At 37.7% G+C, this 26265-nt stretch overlaps 1 pseudogene; it reads right to left on the bottom strand.

Moving 5' to 3' along the window:
- Positions 1-26265, bottom strand: part of LOC138173775 (solute carrier family 25 member 3 pseudogene) — a 115448-nt pseudogene that overhangs the window by 49042 nt on the left and 40141 nt on the right.

Below are 26265 nucleotides of genomic sequence, written 5' to 3'. Positions count from 1 at the left end.
TCTGGAAATGGCAGGGACATGAAATGGGGGCCTAGTTCTAGGCAAGATAAGGCAAAAAAGCTCATGTCTCAGAGCCCAAGTTTTCAGAGACATAATTTGAATTCTGAAGGAAGGAGGAAGACTAGAATGTAAGTGGCACAGTTTGAGAATGGCCAGAAAGCTGAAGCCAGTATCATGCTTCATCTGGATTACTGAAATAGTTCCTGCATCTAGTTTCCACCCATTCTAATCCATCTTTCACACAGCCAACAAACTGATATTCCTAAAACACCGAGACAAAGTGCAAACTCCTCTGCTCGTCATTAAAAGCATTTCACAGTCTGGTTCTAGTCTATTTTTTTCCAGGATGGTACATACCACTCTCCTTCACATATACTACTGCTGTTCATTATCAATGACACTCCACTGACCTTCTCCATGTCTTTGCTATATCCCCTATCTCCTTCATCTCTTGGAACCTCTAGCTCCTTTTCAAGCTTCAGCTCAAGTGCCACTTTACATTAATTTTGTAAGTTATTCTTATTTACTTATCTGTAAAGATGGTCCATCCCCTCAATAATAGGGCAGGAACTGTCTTGTTTTTATATTTGCATTCCTAGTGAACAGCATAAAATCAGTCACATAGTAGGTACTTTAAAAACACTGACACACTTATTGTTTCTCATAGCATCCTTTTCTGCCCCTGCTCTACACACACACACACACACACACACACACACACACACACACACACACATCTCTCCTTTCTTTCTAGGGTCTGGAGCAAGCATTACCATGATGTGTGCTTTGCCAACTATAATATAATTTTAAAAGTCTAAACATTTTGGGTTTTTTTTTAAAGTCCCATTTAGGGGACATCACAATATTTTCTTGTTTTGGGAAGGATTCCTAATAATCTGACAAAAAGCAGTCCAATGAGGTGACGTGAGGGTTATGCTGTGGAAAGATTCCATTGGAATGTCTAAAGAAGTTTTGGTGTATGATTGTGATGAAATACTACTGTGCTATAAGAAATGACAAGGATACTTTCAGAAAAACCTGGAAAGACTTACATGAACTGATGCAAAGTGAAGTGAGCAAAAAACATTCTATGAAGTAATAGCAAGATTGTATAATGATAAACAGTGAATGACAACTATTCTCAGCAATACAATGATCTAAAAAAATTCTGAAGGACTAATGATGAAAAATGGAGATTGAAACATACTATTTTAAACTTTATTTTTCTTGGGTTGATTTTTTTTTGTCTGTATTTTCTTTTGTGACATGACTAATGTGTTTTGATGATTACACATATATAACCTATATAAAATTGCTTGCCTTCTCAGTGAGGGGGGAGGGAAGGAAAGAATTTGGAACTAATTTTTTTTAGACGAATGTTAAAATTTTTTTACATGTAATTGGAAAAAATAAAATATTTGAAGGGAAATAAATTAATGATTCAATTTTGAGATCTTGAGAATTGGTTCCATGAAATAATGACTAGAACTTGTCCTAGAATTAGAACTGTATCAGAGGTAGGGGTTTTTTGCAGTATGTTTTTTTTTCTTTTTAAATGACCACACTGAGATTCCTATAACTCAGATTGCAACACAATGTCTGAGGAATCTAGCTCAGAGGCCCAAGGATAGCTTTACTCTCTTCCCTTCCCTCATAGCCTTGATATCCCTCTTATACTCACAAGGAAAATGTGCAATGCAAGAATTCTAAAACCCCAGGCAAATGAAGATGTGGTCAAGAAAGGGAAGTCCCCAAAGTTTCCCATCTCCTGACCAGAGGCCAGCTTTTTTTAATTACAAAAAAAAAAAAAAAACCTGGGGTTTTTCCAAGATGGCAAGGAAAATATAAACAGAGTCAGACTCCTCCTAGACTGAAAAGAAGCCATGACTTTGCATTCAGTGACAGGTATTCCCCAGAAACAAACAAAATCACAAAATCCCCTCATCAGTTTCAAAAAAGTCTTAAAAGTCAACAGCACAACTGCCCTAAAGAAATGAGAAGTCACCCCCAATGAATGAGTGATTCATGGGTGTGGTACACTGCATATATTTTCAGAATTTTCACTGATTAGTTTTGTTGATTATTTTTCCGTCTTCTTCCTTTTCTTTTAAAAATATTATTTATTATGTGATATGGCTCTCTGGAATGGGAAGAAGAAGAGAGCTACTGGAAGAAATTTTTGTGATTTATAAAATAAACAAAAAATTGCAATAAAAGTTTATTTAAAAAAAAGTTAAAAGCACTTCACCATAGGTGAATCTTCTGTCCTCTAGTCCTCCACGATCCACCAGTATGTAGGATATCCTCAGTTAAACAATTAAAAACCATGATTTTACTTCTTCTCTAGGGCAAAATATACTCAACAGATTTGTCTGACTAGACAACATATTTCACATGTACACCACAAAGCTCCCCACCCCACTCAAATTATCTTTAACAAAATAAAACAGCCTCCTAGCTGATCTTCCTTCCTCTGGTCTTGTAATTTTCACGCCATCCTAAAAATCACTTCCATCTTAAACATTCTGAATCACTGTTCTAATCATATCACCCACTCCCCACTCAAAAATCTTCCATAATCCTCCACTGCCTACAGAATAACTCCTTAGCTGGGCTCCACCCTACCTTTCTAGTCTTATCTAAAACTACTCCTTACATGCACTCTTGATTACAGTCAAATTAGATTCCTCAGGACTGCCTAAACATGCCTTCTACTCTCCTGTCTTCACATGTTAGCTCATGCCACTCCCTATGCCTAGGGTATTTCCCCTCTGAACAACAACATAGCCATGTAGGACTTTCTTGCCATTTTTCCTTTAATTTCTTGTACAGTAATTTATCAGTCTAAATACCTTTTCACTGTGAGCTCCTAAACAAACAAACAAACAAACAAACAGACAAATGGTCTTCTTTATCTTTATGTCTCCTACGGTAATGAGAAAAAAGATAGTAACATTTTAGATTTAGAGTTGGAAGGGACCTTGGAGGTCATCTAGTAACCCTCATTCTACACTTAGGAAACTGAAGCCTACATTAAGAGCTTAGTGTTTGTTAAAATGTGAATTGACAAAGGAATGTGAAGGTGATATATAATAATTTGTAAGCTGTTAATATTAAGTTATATAATAATAATGGCTAATATTTATATAGTGCCTACTATATGCCAGGAACTATGCTAAATACTTTTACAAATACAACCCTGGGAGGTAGGTACTATTATTATAATCTTTATTTTGCAGATGGAGGAAACTGAAGTTGAAAGAGGTTAAGTGGGTTGTCCAGAGTCATACTGCTAGTAAGTATATGAGGCTAAAAATTTTAACTCAGGTCTTCCTGACTCTAGGCCTGGTACTCTATATCCACTGTGCCACCTAGCTGCCCCAAGTAATATTCTTTATCATAAAAAATTCTGAATATATGTTCATATTCATTTTGGTAATGTGCATAATAAAATTAATTTTAGATGTGAACCAAGAACAATAAACAAATATTCAGTACTGAATGAATGACTCCTGGGGTTCTTCTCAAGTCTCCATTCTGTTAAAATTCTTCCATCATCTTTGCCTGATAAGACCCTGATGGTGACCCTGTCATACTGTAAACAATCCAAAGGAGTTTATATTCATACACTTGCAGCTAAATGAAAGATGACTTTTTAATTCCATCTCCTGATATAGCCACTCACCTAAGGGCTGCCCCGGGATGAAGGGTGGTTTCTGTCTCATGGATCCCTCTAAGATAAAATGAGTTTCTCTAGCATTTCCTGTCTTCCCACCACCTATATCTGAACAATTATGCCAGATTATGCAATTGCTTAGACATGCAGAAAAAGTTTGTATCCAAGAATCCTCTAAACAAAACTGTTGCTAGAAAGAAATTTTAGGTGTTTTCGAAAGTTCCTTTTTCTTTTTTTGAGGGGCAAGAAATATGTTGTGAAAACTGACTCAGCTGTTTGAGATCTAAAGTAAGAAACTCTTATCCTGTGATTGAAATGTTAAAGTCAATTATGAAAACCAGAAAGAAAAGGGTTGTGGCTTCTGTTAGGCAATCCTGAAATAAATCTTTCAATTGCTTTACTCTTCTTTCAACTTCTGTGGGGTTAGAAACTACCCATACTGAACCAGAAAGTAATTCTCAGATTAAGCCATTCTCCAAAATCTACACTGTGTAGGTATCTTATCAACCCTTCAAAACCAATTTTTCCATTAAGGCTTTCCTCATTCTGTTGGGATCTCCTGTGGTCCAAGAAAGCACCTTGTATATCTTGCTTGTAATTTTGTACTCCCATTGTAAATCATATCCCCACACTCAACAGTAAGCTCCCTGAAGCCAGGGGACTGCCTGGTTCTTGTTGTGCTCCCATGTGTTTTGTACATGGGGGATAGCTAAGTGGTACAGTGAATAAGTACTGGGCTTGGAATTAGGAAGACTCATCTTTATGAGTTTTTCTGGTCTCAGACACTCGCTGTGTGACCCTGGGCAAATCACTCAACTCTGCCTCAGTTCCGCACCTGCAAAATGAGTTGAAAGAAATGGCAAACCACTCTAGTAGTATCTTTTGCCAAGAAAACCTCACATGAGGTCACAAAGGGTCAGACACAATTTAAAAATGACTAACAACAATAACAAAAAGCTCTTAGCAAGCATTTGATGAATTCAATTTAATGACTAAGGGCCATACATAGGATTTTAGAAGTCAGAGCTTTTTTACCTGCCATATTTCCCTTTAAGATAGGGAGAAAGAGAAAGAATGAGTAAGTGAGATTTTGAGGGAAGAGAAGAGGGAGGGAGTGGTGAAAAGAAAAGAACAAAACCATGGCAGGAGTAGGAAGGACAGTGATATTTTGCCCTGGTTGGGAAATATCTAGAGTGCTATGTTTAGTTCTTGGCACCATATTTTAAGGATGATGATAAGTGCTAAAAGTAAAATAATCATGGTTATAAAGGGCCAGATCATACCACTTAGGGCTTGTTGAAGTAACTAGGAGAAAAGACTTGGAGAAACATAATTGTCTTCAAATATTTGAATGGTTGTCATAGATAAGAGAGATTAAACTTGTCCTGTTTCACTCCAGAGAGCAGAACTAGGACCAGGAAGAAGCAAGAGAGAGGCAAATTAAGTTCAAAGTAAGAAATATTTCCTTACCGTTAGAGCTATCCAAAAGTAGGATTCGTTTGTCTCACTGGAGGTCTTCAAGTAAGGCTTTGGGGCATTGTAGAGAGTATTCTCAGTTAGGTATGAGTTAGACCAGATGGTCCCTAGGGTTCAAAATATCTCTTCTTCATCCACAACTAAAATACTTTTAGTGGCCTCATAGCTTCCTGCCTGCTCTGCTGAAATAACCTAAATCTCTGACACTACTCACCAGTCTTGATACTGCTACAATAAAGATCTTCTTAATCTGTTTAGCTCTGGTCACATCACATTCCTATTTAAAAAATCTTAGCCATTCTCTGCTGCCAACAGCTTAAAATTCAAACTTGACCTCACACTCAAGACCCTCTAAAATTCTGCTCCAATTCCAACTTCACATCATACATAACACAGCATGATGGAGTAGAGGGTCAGCCTTGGAGTCTGGTAGACCTGGTTTCAAATCCTGCCTCTGACCTATACTGGCTGTGTGTGACCATAAGTAAAGTCACTTAACTTCTCAACGCCCCAGACAACAGTAAGACTCTTAAGTGACAGATGAGGTGTGGAGCTACATTAGTGGAAGAAGTTTCTTTGCCAGAAGTACCTCACAGAGATGAAATCACAGATCCATAACAAAGAAATCATACTTCTCTATACTCTAGCCAAACTGGACTTCTTACCATTCTATGACCATATCCAACAATCTCTCACCTCCACGTTTGTTCCCAATGCCTAGAATTCCCTCAACCTCATCTTCATATATTCATCATTTTAAGGCCCAATAAATACCATCTCCATGAATCATTCTTTGAGGCTCCCCTCTATAAACTAAAAGAAATCCCTTTTTTCTGAGGTCTCATGTCACCATTTTTGTTCCTCTCTCACTACACTGTAGTATGTGTGTCTCTGTGTCTGTGTGCGTGTGCCTGCGCATTTGTATACATGTCTTATTCTTCCCTACGCAACAGACTCCTTAAGGACAGGAACCACATCTTATGCATCTCTTCCTCTCCGGTCCTCCTTCTGCCTCAGTGCTATAACAGTCTTGCACATAGTAGGCACCAGAGACCCAACTATTTAACTGAATTTCTATTCATTTATTACCCTTCCTAGTCACCAGTGTAACCTGTATTAGCCAAAATCAATGCCATCATCAGATCATCAGTTCCCTAATGGCAAGTTCTTTTTTTTTTCCAAATAAATTTTTATTGGTATCTTTTGTTTATTCATCACCTAAATTTTCCTCTGCAACCTTCCCTCCCTTCCTCTTCCTCCCCCAGAGTCATCCCTTGTAACAAAAAATATTTTTTAAAGGGGAAGATGAAAAAAAAATCAGCAAAACTAATACATTAAAAAAATTACAATCAAGACTTCCTCACCTCTTCAAAGGATGGTAGGGAGGGAGGTACTTCTTATCTCCTTTTTGGGGACTAAGCTTGTTCTCTGTAATATGGTAACATTAATTTTCAATTTTGAGGGGTTGTGGTTATAATGTGGACATGATATTTACTGTTTCCTTGGCTTCACTTACTTGGTTTTTCAACAGTTCATCGAAGTCTTTCCACACTTCTCTGAATTCACATTTATTGTTTCTTGCAGCCATGCCTGTAAGAAACATGACACTCATTTGCCACAATTTGTTTAGCCATTTCCCAATGGATATCTTTGTTTCTAGTTCTTTGTTACCCTATAAGGGTTTCTATGAATATTTTTTTTGTACTGCATATGGACCTCTTCTTTTCACAAATGACCTGTGTTCAGGCACAACCATGATGCCATGAGCATAATATTGTGCTCTGGTTCACAATTTTGTACAAGACTCTAGATAACAAAGGTAATACTGCAACAAATAATGTTAAAAGTTTCCAACTACAGCTTGTCTAACTAGAGTTTTACAAAGACAAACTTTCTGACCTAAACTGGAAACCTTGTAGTTTAAGAATCAATCAAATTCTAACATGAAAAAATAGTGAAACTTGTTTGTACAACTCCTCAAATGAATGGAAAACCTGGCCCTCATGTCATTCCATCCAGGATGCTGCAGACTCTTTGGTCAAATCAACTGGGCAGTCTGAGAACTGCCTGTTTGATGGGTCCTCTCTTGCACATGGTAAAACTGAGAGAGGTCTGCCTTGAGCTATAGCTACTGCTTGGAGCTTAGGATATCTATTATTAATATCATTTATGGTTACCCTCTGCATGTGAGACACTTAGAAATTGTGAAGAATGCAAGCCTTTCTATAATATTTAACCTGATGACATCAGAAATCCTATGTAAAGTGGGGATGTAAGGAGGGGTGATAGGGTACAATATGGAATATGAGGTTGTTCTCAATAAGCCCCTGGGAAACCCAGGATCTTCCAAGTGCTGACACTGAGGCAAATCCCAACCAAGAAGACTGGCTGGTTTGGGTCCTGAGGTTGAACTCTTTGTTGAATTTTTCGCTTAACCACTTCTAGAAATCTTTAATCTTTCATGCAAATTTCTACAATATTATTCAACACTTAAGTTTCCCCTGATTGCAGCTGAGCATATCTCACCAAGTCCATATGGGATCAGACCCTTACCCAGGTAATTCTGTTAGAAACTGGGAGAAACAGAGTCGAAAAGAACTACAAAAATAACACTACTTCTACTTTCACACTCTTCCTGCAGAAGGCAAAGGAAAATGAACCTGAAAAGGTGTGAATCACCATTATTCTTGGTGATCCCAGTCAGAGAAAGAAATATAAAAATGAATTTTATATAAACCAATGGATTGAGCAAGCAACCCCTACTTTTGAACCTCTACACTAATGAGCCCCTTGGCTCACTCCAACACATCTATCTCCCTTTTAGCACTCACGTACATGGCAGAACCAGCTATGCAGTTATTCACGTGTATCTGATATGAACTGGAGCTGCTTTGTAAGCTTGGATAAAATATCCTTTCTCTTTGAACACCATCACCAAAGACTAACCCTAAGGATGAAAGTGTGGTAGGAGTTCCTGTTGTCACTACTGATTCTATTCAATATGCCCTGTGCTAAATACTGATCTCTGGCACTATTCAGCTAGAAGGGCAGGGAAAACCTGGGGTTCCTCAAGCAAATACAGAGAAATAATGACTCAGTCTCTCTCAGCAATCCCTAACATCAGTTTCAGACACTTGGCCCTTAAGTCTTGGGAAAAATCTAAATACCCAGGTAGATGTGAGAAATGTACCAAAGAGATGCTAGGGCTGGCGATAAGCCAGAAGGTGAACACACCTGGCTATACACAGTAGCCAGCAGACATTTAGGATATTCTTTCCCTTTATCATAGGGGTGGGTGTATTGAGGCTCATTGGCGAAGCTCCAAGAAATGAGAGTTCCAAAGAAACTGGCTTCAGTGTTGGATGACTCAAAGCTTCACCTCCTTCCAAAGGTGAACCAGTTCTGCCAGCTCATCCTGGCTTTGGGCTTGGAATCTGCAAGCTGATTTGCCATCCGGTTCTTTCCTGAAAACTTCTGACTTACTGGAAGCAATAAACTGAGAAACAACCCCTGCCTTCGGGATACTTAAGTCTTCTTATAATTAAGATTAATATTTAATCCCATGGTTTGAATTAAGAGACTCTGGCCTCCTAGTCACTGCAGTTACTGATGCTGCACCTGATAATTAAGGGCAGGTCTGATTCTCTGAAGTCACATGATCTACCTTAGACAAGGTATCGGGGCCAAGGGGCCTAAGAAGTAAACATCTGGTGACATGAATCTAGAGGGATAAAGGGGGGCTTTCAATTGGGTTCAGTTTCTGGACAACTGAGACTCTTCTCTGGGATTAGTTACCAGAATCTTTAGGACTGCTTCTGTTTTGGCCCTATAGACATAAACACTGCTATTATTTTCATTCCACACTTGCCTTCCTTCACTTACATGGAGAAATATTAGGCTGAAGAATGAGCCTATATTTTCCTAAACTGTCAACCATGCCTACAAAGGCAAGTTATGTTTAATACATAAGGGTAGGTAATTTCAGATAACCTACGTTTGGATTTGCATACATATAAGTCATAAACTCAGAGAAAAACTAATTTTCTTCTGTGTGGAACTTCTGACCCCTTATTTGACTTAATTCTTACTGCTGGAAGCCTTGAGACGACTGGTCAGTACTTGGAAGGGGGACCTGAATTGTCATGAATAAGCCACACATAAATAACTGAGGAAGAATTATGCTAAATAGGGTAAGAAATTTGGGACCCAGAAGGAAGAATCAAATCCTTGTCATTTTGGGGAAAGGGGGCAAAGCACACAGATTAAGGAGACCTGAGATCAGAAGTCAGAAAGCCAGGTCATCAACGGGGATAATCTCCTTAGTTAAACAGCTGAGATGGGGAAAATTTAAGTGTTCAAATCTTAAAAAACAAAACAAAACAAAACAAAAAACAACCACCCTTTTTGTATACAGCTGAGCCCAACCAGCAGAAACTTGTTAACATGGCTCACTGTTACTTGAATGCAGAAAAACCACAATTAATCACAGGTTGGGAAATATAAAAGTCTTTAGCCTCTTTTTTTTTTTTTTGCTTTCTGGAGGGCAATTGGGGTTACGTGACTTGCCCAAGGCCATAAGACTAGTTTTTTTTGTGTTAAGTGTCTGAGGCCGGATTAAAAGTCTCTACAATAAAATATAACACTGATATATCTGTCTATATGGATATGAAAATCTTATTTTTTAATTAAATAAAAATAAATAAATGAAATTAAATAAAGATAAATTAAGGAGTCACTACTGACACTGCAAAATGATCGTCTGGTTTACAGAAAGATTTATTGCATGCTTTTTTATGTAGTGACACTGTTTTAGTGCACAAAGAATGAGTTACCAAAAAGCTGCTTTATATTGAGTATTTCAGAAACACTATTATTGCATAAAGCAAAGTACACAATATAAAGTGCACATGCACTCATGCACACATACACATAGATTCCTGCTTTTTAAAAGTGCACTTGGGGGCGGCTAAGTGGCACAGTGAATAGAGCACTGACCCTGGAGTCAGGAGGACCTGAGTTCAAATGTGAACTCAGATACTTAACACTTACTAGCCATGTGACCTTGGGCAAGTCACTTATAACCCCAATTGCCCTGCCTTCCCCCCTCCAAAAAAAAAAAAAGTGCACTTTGTCCTTGGAGGCAGGTGCCTAAGGGATCTAGTTGTATATCCTTGGGTAGGAAGTCAAAGTTTTTCATAATAATAATAACTAACATTTATACAGAGTTTACTATGTGTCAGACATTGTGCTAAAAGCTGTTTATTATCTCACTTGATCCTCACAACAACTCTATAAGATAGGTGCTATTATTATCCCCATTTTACAGATCAGAAAACAGACAAATACAGTTAAGTGACTTGCCAGGAGTCACAGAGCTAGTAAATATCTAAAGCCAAATTTGAACTCAAGTCCTTCTGACTCCAGGACTAACCACTGTTCCAACTAGCTGTGTGTGTTCTGACATACTCTGGCGTCCACATCCTAAAAAACCTCCCTTTTGCCCTGTAATCCCCTCAAATCATTATCATCTCTCTTCTCCTTTCACTCTAAACTTCTATAAAGAACATTCTATACTCTGTTCACTCTCCTTAACTTTAAAAACCAGGCATTTGTCTCCTCCACTCTACTGAAACTCCCATCTTCAGGGTCACCAATGATCTTTCTCTAAGGTGGCAAACCCAATGGCCCTTTCTCAGTCCTCATCCTATTTGATCTCTTTGCCACATTTGACAAGCCTGACCATACCCTCTTCCTTTACACTGTCTCTTCCTGGCTTCTATGACATCATTCTCTTGGCTCATCTACCACCTGTACAAGTTCCTTCTTGGTCTAGTTCATCTTTTTCCTACAGCATCCTAGATGTAGGTGTCCCTCAAAGTTCTAGTCTAGGCCTCCTTTTCTTCCTCTAAAATACTTTCCCTAAGTAATCTCATCTACTCATTTGGTTTCAATTACCATCTTTATGCAAAAGACAGCCAAATTCATGTATTTAACCCCAATCTCTCCCTAGAACTCCAAACCTATATTTCCAATTTCCTGTTGGGTATCTCCATCCGAATGTTTTATTGGCATCTCAAATAAAATATATAAAAAGAAAATTTTTCTCAAACCTTTCAACTTCACTATATTACTTGGACACAGTGGTTGTTGTTTGCCCTTAGTTTTCAAAGCAGCACAATGGCATCATGGGTAATAACCTGACTCACATGTGAAATGAACTGAAGTGAGACAGAGTTTGCAAAAAGTTATCAGCCTCACTCTCTCTTCCAGAGTCATCAAAGTCCAATGGCAAGACAAAAGTCAAGAAAACTGGCAATGGCACAAGATGCAGTGGATGACCTTGGTTATCAATGACCACAGCACCTGCTTCAGCCTCCTTCATGGCCATTGGAACAAACTGTTCTCATATGCCCATTCTTCAAGGGGGAGTCTTCTAATGCTTGGTGTAGACACCCCCCCCCATTCACCAACTGGTTTGAGGCCCAACAGTTACCCTCAACCTGGTTTAGCCTGTCTGCCAAGACAACTTTCTGGGGAGAGGCCTCTGCCCATTCCTGGTTTCAGACTGTGAGATTTATCTTTGAGTTTTTTCCTTTTCCATTATTCCCCTACAACCAGACTTTCCAAGTCCTTTCCATTCTATTTTTTATAATCTCTCTCAAATTCATCCCCTTCCTCTCTACTCGTACTCCTTATCACCACATTTGCAGGCCCTTAACACTATTTAGATGGTCTATTGCCATGGATTCCTAACGCCCTTCAGTGTCTCACACTTTCAATTCAAGCTTTATGTTTATGTCCAACCCCATCACTCCCTTGCTTTAAAACATTCAGTAGTTCTCTATTGACAAAATACAAGATGTTTGGTATGAAATGTAAGGCTCTTCACAATATATCAAATATACATGTGAAATCAAAAAACCATTTTCACATTAGCCATACTGCAAAAAAAGCAAGAAAAATAGTGAAAAAATTATGCTTCAATTTGCACTCAAAATTCATCAGTTCTCTCTCTAGTGTTTTTCATCACAAGTCCTTCAGAATCGTTTTGAATCACTGCATCAATCAAAGCAGCTAAGTCTTTTATAGATGATCATCCTTATAATATTTCTGTCACTGTGTAACAGTAATTATAACAGTTAATTATTACAGTGTAATCTCCAGTTCTGCTCATTTCACTTTTCATCAGTTCACATAAGTCTTTTCAGTTTTTCTGAAACCATCCCCTTCATTTTTTTATAGCATAATACTACTACATTATAATCGTATGCCACAACTTGTTCAGTCATTTTCCAATTGAGGGGCATTCCATCAATTTACAATTATTTCACATCATAAGCTTTCATCTTTCACAACATAAGCTGTTATAAATATTTTGTACATATTTCATTTTTCTTTGATCTCTTTGGAGTACAGGCCTAGTAGTAGTATTGTCAAAAGGTATGCACAGTTATATAGCCCTTTGGGCATAGTTCCAGAATGGCTGAATCAGTTCTCAACTCTACCATCAATTCATTAGTATACCTATTATCTCTCATCCCCACCATCAATTTGCCTATAATATTCCTGGGAGTTTTCATTTTGGTATTCTTTTCAGGAAACTATAAGAACTGGAGCCAAGATGGTGGAATAAAGGCAGGGACTCACCTGATCACTCCCAAACTACCCTCCAAACAACTTTAAAATAATACCTCAAGGGGGCAGAGTCAAGATGGCAGAGTAGAAACAGGACCTCTGCACGCTCAGGCTTCCACCACCTCCAATTCATGTAAAAGGGAACTCTGAACAAACTTTGGAGCTACAGTACCCATAAAATGACACAGAGAAGTTAACTTCCCACTAAGGCCAGCCCAGCAGGTCGGCAGGAATAGGCCAGTACAATGTTCTGGGAGTTGAGCCCAGCCCCACCCTGAGGTTTAAGCCCCAGGGAGGGTCTGACCAGCCGCCAGCTGGAGGAACTCCAGATCACCAGCAGCTGTGGTGATCCAGAATTATCAACACATAGATGTTAAGGACAAAGTGAGAGGTCAGTGTAGTGTGGACTTTGGGACCCAATAGTTGGGAGTGTGTTGGCTTTTGCCCCCGGCACAAAAAGCCGCTGAGGGCTATGGCACAGCTGCTGCCACATGGCAGCTTCAGCTCCTGGCCTGCAGAATGTAGAGGGACCAAGCAACCAGTCTTAGGCTTAATTGCTCTTGCTTTAACCTGCTTGGATCTGGATTGCAGTCTAGGGTGGAGCTCCTGGGGTGTGTGCTCAGCTTGCCAGAGTGTATGGAGGCTTCAGAGAGGGCACCCAACTAATACCTCCAGCAGCTGATAAAACCCCAGCATTTGGAACGAAACTCCCCTGTCGGGTGGCAGAGTCCTACAGTGGCAAAAAGCCCAAAAGTCAAGTAATTGAGTGGCAACATGACCAGGCAAAGGAAGCAAACCAAGAAAAGAAATCCAACATTAGACTCCTATTTTGGGGACAAAAAGGATCAAAGCATGGAACAGGAGGAAGACAGTGAAGTCAGAACTCCTGCAACAAAAGCTTCCAAGAAAAATACGAACTGGTTACAGGCCATAGAGGACCTTAAGAAGCAGATGAGAGAAGTCGAGGAATGAGAACTATGCAAGAAAATTATGAAATGGGAGTCAACAGCCTGACTGAGGAAAATCATACCTTAAAAAATAGACTAACTCAAATGGCAAAAGAGGCTCAAAAAGGCAATGAGGAGAAGAATGGCTTAAAAAGCTGAATTTGCCAGATGGAAAAAGAATCTCAAAAGCTCAATGAGGAAAACCATTCCTTCAGAATTAGATTGGAGCAAATGGAAGCTAATGACTTTATAAGAAATCAAGATGCTGTTAAACAGATCCAAACAAATGAAATAATAGAAGGCAATGTGAAATATCTCATGGGAAAAATCATTGACCTGGAAAATAGATCCAGGAGAGATAATTTAAAAATTATTGGACTACCTGAAAGCCATGATCAAAGAAAGAACCTAGAAATCATCCTCCAAGAAATTCTCAAGGAAAACTACCCTGATATTTTAGAACCAGAGGCCAAAATAGAGGTTGAAAGAATCCACCGATCACCTCCTGAAAAAGATCCCAAAAAGAAAACTCCTAGGAATATTATAGCCAGGTTCCGGAATTCCCAGATCAAGGAGAGAATAATTAAAAGCAACCAGGAAGAAACAATTTGAATATTGTGGAAACACAATCAGGATAACCCAGGATCTGGAAGCTTCTACACTAAGGGATCAAAGGGCTTGGAATATGATATTCCAGAGGGCAAAGGAGCTGGGATTAAAACCAAGAGTCACCTACCCAGCAAAACTGAGTATCATGTTTCAGGGGAAAATATGGCCATTCAGTGAAATAGAGGACTTTTCAAGCATTCTTGATGAAAAAACCAGAGTTGAATAGAAAATTTGACATTCAGATACAAGAAGCAAGAGAAGTATGAGAAGGTAAACAGGGAAAAGAAATCATAAGGAACTTATCAAAGTTGAACTAATTATTAACATTCCTACATGGGAAAACTATAATTGTAACTGATGAAACTTTTCTCAGTATGAAAATAGTTGAAGGGAATAGAAATACATATATATATATATACATATATATGTGGGTTTATCTACATACATATGTGAAAGTGTATATATATGTTTACAGGTATACAAAGATAAAGGGCACAGGACCAATTTAATAGGAAGGGATGATACTTAAAAGGTGAAATTAAGAGGTGAGAGAGGAATATAATGAGGAGATGAGGAGAGACAGAATGGGGTAAACTATCTCATATAGAAGAGGCAAGGGGAAATGGTTACAATAGAGGAGAAGAATAGGAAGGCAAAAGGGAATGGGTCAATCTTATTCTCATTGAATTTGATTTGGGGAGGGAATGAAAGACACACTAAATAGGGTATCTCACTCTACAGGAGAGTAGGGGGGAAGGGGATAAGAGGGTGGATGATGGAAGGGAGGGCAGGCTGGGAAGTTGGAAGCACCCACTTTTGAAAAGGGATGGGATCAAAATAGAGAATAGAACAAGTGGGAGGTGGAATAGGAGGGAGGGAAATATAGTCAGTCTTTTACAATATATCTACTCTGTTAATGTTTTGCATTAGCTACACATGTACAACCTATACTGAACTGCTTATCTTCCCAGTAAGAGTGGATGACAAGGGAGGAAGGGAATGAAACTGGAATTCAAAGTTTTAAAAAAAATGTTTAAATATATATACACACACATATATACTATTATTAGTATTATTTTACATGTAATTGGGAAATAAGATATACAGGCACTGGGGCATAGAGATCCACTGGAAAAGTCGAAAGGGGTATGGGAGAAAATATGGGAGAGAGCAGACTGGAGGAGGGGATATCCTGTGGGACTGCTATTTTGGGGTGGTGGGTAGGGGAAAGATGGCGAGAAAATTTATAACTCAAAATCTGGCGAAAATGAATGATGTAAATCAGAAGTTAATAAAGCATTTGAAAAGTGAAAAAAAAAGAAAAAATAATACCTCAAAACAAATTCTCGAGTGGCAAAAGCAACAAAAGGACAGAGTGAAAAAAATATTTTACCTCAAGACTGTTAGAAGGTCAGCAGGAAAGGTCTGTCTCAGAGGGATAAGAAGAGAGTGTGGTCCAATACATGTCCTGCCCAGTAATCGACAGCAAGGCCCTGAGCCCTGGCACAAGCCAACAGCAGGCCCTGGCCGTAACTGAATCTGCACCAGTGACTTCTGGAGCTCTCAGTCCATAGATAGTAAAGGAGTCAGACAAATGTTCAGAAGAAAATTATAAGGGACCCTTTGCTGGCACGGGGTGCGTGTCTCTGTTGCATTGCCCATACTCTGTTCCTGGTCACAGTCCAGAGTAAAGAGGAACACTAGCACACTCCCAAGCACTGGAGAGTGGGACCCGTAATATTTCCAGGGAAGAAAAGAGTACTTGTGGTCACGGAAAGATCAGTGGACAGGCCAGGAGAGCAATAACCATGCCTCTCCTTAGATCATACCACCTTGGAAGAGTTGAAAATTTGCAGAACCTCCCATCCTTCCTACCCACCAACTAGTTCTAAAACCAACAGATCAAAAAGCCTTAAATATTGAATAGCACCTCCTCCACCCCAGGAGCAAAGCCCAACTTTAACATAAAGTTAGAAGTCAAGAAATAGGCAGAAAAAATAAGCAAACAACAAAAAAATAACCTGACCATAGAAAGTCACTATGGTGGGAGGAAAGATCAAAACAAACTCAGAAAAGGACAATATGTCAAAATGTCTACATGCAAAGCCTCCCCAAAGAAAAATGAATTGGCCTCAGGTCCCCAAAAAATTCATGGAAGAGCTTGAAAGAGATTTTAAAAATCTAATGAGAGGTAGAGGAAAAAATGGGAAAAGACATGAGAGTGATCCAAGAAGAAAATAACACCTTGAAAAACAGAATATGACAAATGGTAAAAGAGGCACAAAAATCCATTAAAAAGAATAACTCTTTAAAAAGCATATTTGGCCAAATGGAAAGGGATATACAAAAATTCACTGAAGAAAACAACTTAAAAAGCATTACTGGCCAAATGGAAAAGAAGAGATATAAACTCAGAGAAGAAAATAATATTTTTTTAACAAAAATTAGAATTAGACTGCCTGAAAGCCATGATCAAAATAAGGGCCTAGAAGAGATTTCAAAATGAAAACTCCCAGAAATATTATAGCTAAATTCCAGAGCTCTCAGGTCAAGGAGAAAATAGTGTAAGCCACCAGAAAGAAACAATTCAAAAACTGTGCAGCCATAGTCAGGATAATATAAAATTTAGCAGTGTCTACTTTAAAGACAAACATGAAAAGGTATAAACAAGAAAGAGAAACCATAAGGTATCTGATAAGATTAAACTGTTCTCATTTTACATGGGAAACTGATATGTGTTAACTCCTAAGAATTTTGTCATCATCAGGTAGTTAGCATATATATATATATATATATATATATATATATATATATATAGACAGTGGGCATGGGTATGAGTTGATTATGATAGGATGATACCACCACCCTCCCAAAAAATTAAAGGGTAAGAAAGATGGATGCAAAGGGAAAAGAGGGAAGGTGAGCAATGGATTCTTTACATTTCTATTTTGCCCTCTGAATCTAAGATATCAGGGAAGTTTTCTTTTATAAATGTCTTGAAAAATGATATCCAAGTTGTTTTTTTTAATTGTGGCTTTCAGGCAATCTAATCATTCTTACGTTCTCTCTCCTTGATCTATTTTCCCGGTCACTTGTTTTCCTGATGAAATCTCACATTTTCTACTATTTTTTCATTCTTTTGATTTTATTTTCTTGATGTCTCATGAAGTCATTAGCTTCCATTTGCCCAATTAGAATTTTTAAGGAATTCTTTTCTTCAGTGAATTTTTGCATCACCTTTTCCATTTGACCTTTTCTGCTTTTTAAAGAGTTCTTTTCTTCAGTATATTTTTGTCTCTCTTGCCATTAGGTCAGTTCTGTTTTTCAGTGTTACTTTCTTCAGTATTTTTTGTGCCTTTTTTTTTAACCAAGGTGCTAATTCTCTTTTCATCATTTTCATTCTCCTATCACTCTTAGCTCTTTAAGCTTCCAGGAATTCTTAGTGGGCTTTTATCTGATTAGCATTTTTCCTTTGAGGTTTTGATTGTAGCTGTTTTCATGTTGTCGTCTTCTTCTGTGGTACTATATTTTGCTTTAGTTTCCCATCAGATTGTGAGCCTTCTCCTTGTGAGCACTCAAGTAACAGCCCAGCTCCTGGCCACCTATATGTTTCTTCTATTTGTATGCACAAATATTATGTGTGCATATTTTCTCTTTTCTAGCACTAGTGTCACACACTTCATCGGGTGGATTAGGGGGCCTGCATAATGGAGCTTCCTGTGGGCCTCCAGGTATGTATGTGGGGCTAATGCTCATGCCTCTGTCCCCTCATCAATTCTTGAGCTTCTTCCTGCCACCTATAGAATGAACAGTCTAGAAACCTTAAACATTCCTGGTACCTAGAGTCATTCAAGATTAACCTAAATAGAAGCCAGGCCAGAGATACGCTTAACCTCCGGGACAGATATCTCCTAATTGTCATGGAAGCAGATCAGACAAAGCAGTAAACTTGACCTGGAAAGCTCTGCTTGAGAGTTCCAAGTCCATGATCTCTTAGAAAACACTGGAGCTCTCTAGTGGCCACAGTCCAGCCCTACTCAATAGAATAGAATCAAAGAATGTATTAGAACTGAGTCTACCACTGCTCCTCTCACTGGTCCACCCCCAGGACCCCAGTCCTGGGCACAAAGAATGCTTGGTAAATGAATTCTTTCTAATCCAGTAGCATACTATACTGTCATGAGAGACAGTATAGTACGTTATTAAAGCTTAAAACTGCAGTAAGACTTTTGGGACATCCTTTTTGGTTGGTAAAGTGCTAGACACGGATTCAAATCCTGTCTCTAACACTTAATAGCTATGTGCACGGGGACAAGTCACTTAACCCAAGTCTCAGTTTTTTTATCTATAATGTGAATAACACCTATTTTACCTCTTCACAGATATTTTGTAACACTTCAATAAGTATATTATCTGACATTAATATAGAATTTTAACATATATATGTGATATATATATATATATGTATGTGTATTATGTAGGTGTGTGTCCCCATTTGAGTCTCATAACACTCCTGGAGTAAAGCATTCTATAAATGATGTAACTGTTGTTATAATTAGTATCCACTTTTCACACAACTACTAAAACAAATTTCCTAATAAAGAAATATAAACACATCTTACTCCTATCCACAGACTCATGAAACTTAGAGTTAAAAGAGCCCTCAGAGACCATGCAGTCCAACCTGTGCCAGGAAGGAATTGCCATTATGAGATACACACACACACACACACACACACACACACACACACACACACACACACCTCTTCCACTATGTGTATACATACATATACACACATATATACAATTTCTTGCACAGTTTCTCCTCCATTAGAATGTAAGTTCCTTGAAGATAGGGAGTATGTTTAGTCTGCTGTCATATACTAAGCATTTAGCACAGTGCTACTTAAATTTTTTTCTTACTATTTCATACCTTTAAAAAAATAAGAAAATTTAAAAAATTATAAAAGATAAATAGATCATTTAAATTCCATGAAATTCAAAATCAATTAAGTTAATACAATTAGGATACGAAAGGAAGTGGTTGCCTGGAGAAAAATCCCTGTAACAAATATAAATATCTCTGCTAGAGGTTCAATAGTCAATTTATGAAGACAACTAACAGAAATACATAAGACAAAAAGCTATTCCTCAATAAGTAAGTGCCCAAAGGACATGAACAAACTGTTCTCAAAATAAATGCAAACCAGTAACAACCCTGAGGTTCCAGGAAATTGGGGGAAAAAAAGGTCACAAAAGGCAGGAAGAGTTTCAGGGAATGTGGAAAGATGACTTTTAATGTACTGTAGGTAGAACTTTGAATTGGTCCAACCATCTTGGAAAGCAATTTTCCAACCATCTTGGAAAGCAATTTGGAATTACACAAATAAAGTGACTAAAATATACCCCTTGTCTCAGAGATTCAAAGCTAGGCATATAAGTCAAATGAGTCATTGATAAAAGAAAGATTCTGTGTATGGTACACCAAAATATTTAGAACAGCACTTCTGGAGGTAGTAAAGAACTAGAAACAAAGCAGATGCCCAACAAGTGGGGAAAGGCTAAAGAAACTATGATATATGAATAAAATGTAATCTTTCTGTGCTATAAAAAACAACATGATTAAAAAAAAACAGAAAAGCACAGAAATACATGAACTGAGGAAAAGCAGAACCAAGAAAATATATGCACAGGCTAGCAAGCATGTGCACACAACACACACATGACTACAGCAATGCAAATGAAAAGAACCACCACCACAAAATATGAAAATAAATGTTGTAAAAGAATATCCAGAAAAAGACACCTCAGGGGCAGCTAGGTAGCACAATAGAGCCCGGGCCCTGGAGTCAGGAGGACCTGAGTTCAAATTTAGCCTCAGACACTTAACACTTACTAGCTGTGTAACCTTGGGCAAGTCACTTAACCCCAATTGCTCTACTTTCCCCCCTCCAAAAAAGACAAAAAAAAAAAAACCAACAACTAGTAACTAAATAAATGTCCATTGCCTGGAAAATGGCTGTCAGATCGGAATACATGGATGTAGTAGAATAATACTGTGTTATAAGAAACAAGCAATGTGATGACTACAGAGCAGTTCGCAAAGACTTCTGTGAATTAATATGAAATCATATAAACGGAACTAGAAGAAGGAAAAAAACGAGAGACACTAAGCAAATTATAATGACAAAGCCCAGTCTCACAGGATAGAAATGACAAGTTCCTCCTGCTTCTCCTGTGGAAGTGAAGGACCATCTGTATGGAATATTGCATATAATGCCAGACTTTTTTTGATAGGTTGGTTAACTTTTTTTTCTTCCTCTCTTAAAAATTCTTTATTTTAAAGAATGACTCTATGGAATTCTGAAGGGAAGGCTACAGAGAGAAATGTAAATGATAGAAAACTAAGTTATCAACAAAAATTTATTTAAAAAAATATCCAGTTTCAAATGGAATACACACTCCTCAGATTATCACTTAAAGTTCTCAAACTGGCTTCAATCTACCTTTCCACCTTATTTCACAGTATTTCCCTTCACTGACAGTTCAAGCCAAAATTAATTAACTCACTGTTTCTAGATCTCATCATGCCCTTTGAATTAGAGTCACTCACTAGAGCAAATGTAATGAGGCATCTCTGGGTTGAAGGAGTTTAAAATTAGAAGGAAATTGGATCAGTTTTTCCTATCTCCAATTTCTTCAGGTGAGAGTAAATGCCTCTCCAAATGAATGATCACACAGTTTTCCAACATCGGTACTAGAAAGAGGAGAAGGAAGCACAAGAATTATGTGTACAAAAAAAGATTTCTTAAAGAATATTTTGTAGAGCCAGCTGAAGATGGAAGTGGAATGCTATGGGCTTCCAAATCTGTATCCAGATCTGGGCAAATACATTGTTGTTTTTCCTTCATTTTTGAAGAGGACCAATGACATCATAGGGTGATGTCTCAACTCACATGCAACTTCACTGTCTTTTCCAGGCATCTAAGTCCAATGACTCAGGATGCAGGGGATGTCTTGGCATCTTCGATGTCTGACCAAGCTCTAAGCACTCCACAGCACCTGCTTCAGCCTCATTCATGGTCACTGGAACAAATTGTTCTCATCTGCCCATTCTACAAGAGAAGTCTTTTCAAGCTTATGATAGACGCCCCCCACTAACTCACAAAGTGGTTTGTGGCCCATTGGTTAACCTCAATCTGATTTCACCTGTCTGCCGAGACAGTTTACTGGAGTGTGGCTGTTACACATGTTTCAGCTTCTTGGAACCACATGGGAAAAGTTGAGTGCCAAGTAGACACCAAAGGCGGATAAGCAGTTCTGAAAAGGGCCTGACAAATCTTCATACCTCCCTGAATACCCCATATACCCCAAATATGTAGCAGTTCCCTCAAAGACGGTTTCCTCAGTTTCCCTTTTACACAGGAAAAGTCCCATCTCTTATGTGGATCAGAAATGCACCCCCCCCCAAAAGTAGTTGGGAAAGCAGGTGAGGAAAGACATTCCATAATGGTGAATAATGGGGAACAAGGCTATCAGCTACCTTTGTTTCAAGATCTATTCACAATGAGATTTTTAAGCATAGTAAAAGGCTAATGGGAAGAAGAGTACAAGAATGGAATGTTTCCAGAGTTATGCAATGATGGGAAATAAAGGAATAAGCATTTATATCACACTATGTGTTAGGCAAAAGGCTAAGTGCTTTTACAAATATTATTTCATTTGACCCTCACAACAACCCTGCAAGGTAGGTGCTATTATCAACACCCCCATTTTACAGATGAGAAAATTAAGTCTGAGAGACACTAAGTGACTTATCCAAGGTCACACAGTGTCAGAGATAAAATGTGAACTCAGATCTTCCTGATTCCAGGTCCAGTGCTCTAGGCAATGTGCCACCATATGCCTCTGGACAGTGACATGGAAGGTCCTGTCAAAGATGTCAAGTTATATTGGGCCATTTGAGCCTAGAAAGAAACTTACCTACAAAGTTATTTTGGAAAAATAAGATGAGACCTTTGGGGCTGATTTTAGAGGAGAAGGCAAAATAAAGAAAAAAATACTTACAGCTCCTTTCTGTGATGGCTAAAGATTGGAAACTGAGAATTAGAAGTGAGTTAACCAGGAAAACCTATGCATCATTTTTCTCTGATAAAGGTCTGAAACATATGAAAAAAAAATGCCTCAAATCATTAGTAACAAGAAAAATGCAAATTTTATTACAACAATTTTTTTTCAATTAACAAAAATTTGTTTTCTCTCCTTTCCAACACCATACCCACAATTTTAGAAAGGAAAAGAATGTCAATAAAAGACCTTTTTTAAATACAGGCAAGAGGGGCAGCTAGGTGGCGCAGTGAATAGAGCACCAGCACTGGAGTCAAAAGGCCCTGAGTTCAAATTTGGCCTCAGACACTTAACACAGTCACTTAACCCCAATTGCCCTACCTTCTGCCCTCCAAAAAAGCAAAGAAAAAAAAAAAAAATATATATATATATATATAGACAAGAGTAGAAGGAAGTAATATGAATTCATTTGCATTCCACAGAGATGGGAACGATGGAACTTGCAGTTAAAATATTCTAAGCAGACATATTCTTATATCCATCATAGAGAAGGGTCACAAAAACTAGACACCATGAAATGAATCCCAGAAATCAGTTTAATAGGCTTTGCACAACCCCCTTTTCTAACTTCATATATCTGCATACAGATTCCCTGTGCCTAAATCAAACTCCCACCCCACCTTACTACTGAAATTCTTCTCCTTCAAGATCCAGTTACCTACCCCACTTCCTCCCACCTCCTCCCAATTTATGAAGCAATCCCTCATTTGCCTTAAACCTCTTGGGTTACTATCTGACCTCTCACAATTATTTAACTATAGAATAATCACATACTACACATGTATACTGTACATGTACATGTTCATCCCCTGGAAAACAAGTTCAACTCTACATTACGTTCTACTCTAAAATTCCATGCCAACCTCTGTCCTCTCACAGCTCACAACCTGTCAAACCCCAACCCCAGATTACTCTCAACCTCTTCCTCTACTCCTACTATTCATGTTCTGCTGAATGGAGCTGTAAAATATAAACCATACCAACTAGAGCCATTGCAAATTTATGTTCTCTAATCTCAAGGGGGCCCTCACTATATCAAGACATTCCTAATCCTCCTTAACAGACTCTTTTTAAAAATTTGTTATTGATGTCTCTTTCTTTACATTACCATAATTTTCTCCATTATTCCTTCCCCTTCCCAACCACCTCATATAACAACTATTTTTAAAAGAAAAAGAGAAAGTCAGCACAACTGACCAACAAATGAAAAAAAGTTTGAAAATATGTGCAATATACAATGCTTGTGGACCTCCTACACCTGCAAAGAGGTGGAATCAGGATGTCTCTTTGTGCTTATTCTTTAAAATTTTGCAATGTTGACTTTTGATTTATTTTTTGGTGGTTCTATTTACAGTGTTGTAGTCAATGTGTAAAGTTTTTTTTTCTTGGTTATGCTTACTTTATTTTGCATTATTTTACAAATATCTTTCCATGGTTCTCTGTACTTATCAAATTTATTATTTCTTACAGCACAATAATATTTCATGACAGTCCTATACCACAATTTATTTAGCCATTCCCAAATTGATGAGCAGTTACTTTTTTTTCCCCTTCAATTCTTTACTATCACAAAAAAGTATTGCTATATTTTGTTATATATTGGGACTTTCTTCTTACCAACAATCTTCTTGGGGTATAAGCCTAGTAATGGAATCTCTGGGTCACAAGTAATGAACATTTTAGTCATTTTATTTATAAAGCTCCAAATTGCTTTCCAAATGGTTCCAAATTCACAGTTCTACCACAAATGCAGAAATGTGACAGAAAAATTTTTTTTTACCATTCAACCACTTCCCTTGTCTTATGCATTAATTTTATCTGTGCAGAAACTTTTTTAGTTTAATGTAGTCAAATGGGAAGAGTATAAGAATGGAATGTTATCAATTTTATATTCTGTAATTGCCTCTAACCTTGTTTGGTTAAGAATAGATCTCCTACTCATTGCTGTGATAGGTATATGATCTATTTCTCTTCTAATTTTCTCTACTGGTTCCTTCTTTAATATTAAGGCTATGTATCCATTTAGCATGTATTATTAAGTATAGTGTAAAGAGATGAGCTAAGCCTAATTTTCACCAGACTGCTTTCTGGTTTTATCAGTCTTCATCAAATAGGGAGCTTTCCTAAGTAATTTGTGCTTTGCACCTTATCAAATACTTTGTTACTGAATTTCACTGCTTCTGATTCTCCCTTGTCTTTTTTTTTTCTTTAATGTTGTTTATTCAAAGCTTTTTACATTTTCCCTAATAAAATATTGGGAATGGTATGACTTCTGCCCGTAAGAGAGGCAGTCAGTACCAAACATCCCCCTACCCCCAAGCTCCTGCAGAGGAAAGCCCCCAGAAAGAGTTATTGTTTGTGAGTGTATATGCAGGGCATATAAAATGTCTGCTTTCTGCAGCAGTCAGCTTTTCTTTTTAACGCATGTGTCTCTCCCAGTCATTCAGGAGCTTTTTGTTCATTGGATAGAGTAAATCTTCAATAAATGTTTGTTGAATTAAACAGAATTAAATTTGCTACTGTAACAAAGACTTTGTCTCTCTTTTAACATCTTATTGATGTGTTTTGTTTTTATATCAGAAACATTTCCATATGACTCTATTGCATTTAAGAAGTACCCCAACTTATTTTTGTTTTTTTAATTGACAGAAGCATATTTCCTCTCTATCCTACTCCTTAACCCACTGTGGGGGAAAACAGAAGAAAAACAAATTGCTTATAAAAATATACATAGTTAATATGCACATACAAAGCTTCTAGGTGACTCAGTGGATTGCTGGGCCTAGACTCAGGAAGACCTGAACCCAAATCGAACCTCAGATACTTATAAGCTGTGTGACCCTGGGCAAGTAATTTAACCTCTGTTTGCCTGAATCCACTGGAGAAGGAAATGACAGACCACTCCAGTATCATTGCTAAGAAAATCTTATGGTCCATGAGGTCACTAAGAGTTGGGCACAATTGAACAACAAAAACAATAACAAAATACATGCATGTATCTCTCTCTATGTCCATATATCTTTCTATATCTACATATAGCTTGCTTTCAAAGTTGTTATTGTATGATTGTTCCCTTGGTTTTGCTCTTTTCAGCCTTTCTTAGTTTATTAGTCTTTAAAATTGTTTTTGTAATTTTAATTTTAGAATATTATGTAATGTTCTTAGCCTGCTTGTTATACTTCACTTTAGTTCATGTAAATCTTTCCATACTTTTCAGAAATAATTTATTTCCTTATTTCTTATAGCTTAATAGCATTTTATCACATTCATATACCATGAATTATTCAGCTATTCCTTAATTAATGAACATCAACTTTAGTTTCCAGTTTTTTGCTGCCATGTAGAGTTGCTATATTCTTTTTTTCCTATTTAATTATAATCACTTTTATTTTTCTGCTCACCTCTTATTTTTCTTTCAGGTTATAAAGACAGATTGTATCAGATGGAATGAAAAATGGTAAAGAGGACATAAAACCAAACAAGAGAAGGAAAAAGATTAGGCATTTTGCTTCCACCTGGATATAAACTCAGTTCTTTCTAGTTTTTTCTCTGGATGCACATATTTCTCTCCATCATGAGTCTTTTGGGATTGACTTATATCACTGCATTGCTGAGAAGAGTCCAGTCTATCAAAGTTGGTCATCACACATATGTTGAGTCTGTAATGGTGTACAAATTTCTCCTGGTTCTACTCTTCTCACTCAGCATCAGTTTGTGTAAGCCTCTCCAGGTAAATATGAAGACCATCTGCTCCTAGTTTCTTATAGCACAATAGTATTCCATAACATGCATATA

Source organism: Petaurus breviceps, unplaced genomic scaffold (genome assembly GCF_028583685.1).
Source record: "Petaurus breviceps papuanus isolate PSGF00001 unplaced genomic scaffold, PetGlider_PUasm1.0 64, whole genome shotgun sequence".
Lineage (NCBI taxonomy): Eukaryota > Metazoa > Chordata > Mammalia > Diprotodontia > Petauridae > Petaurus > Petaurus breviceps.
Note: the sequence above shows the minus strand (reverse complement) of the source record. Positions and strands in the feature narration are given on the sequence as shown.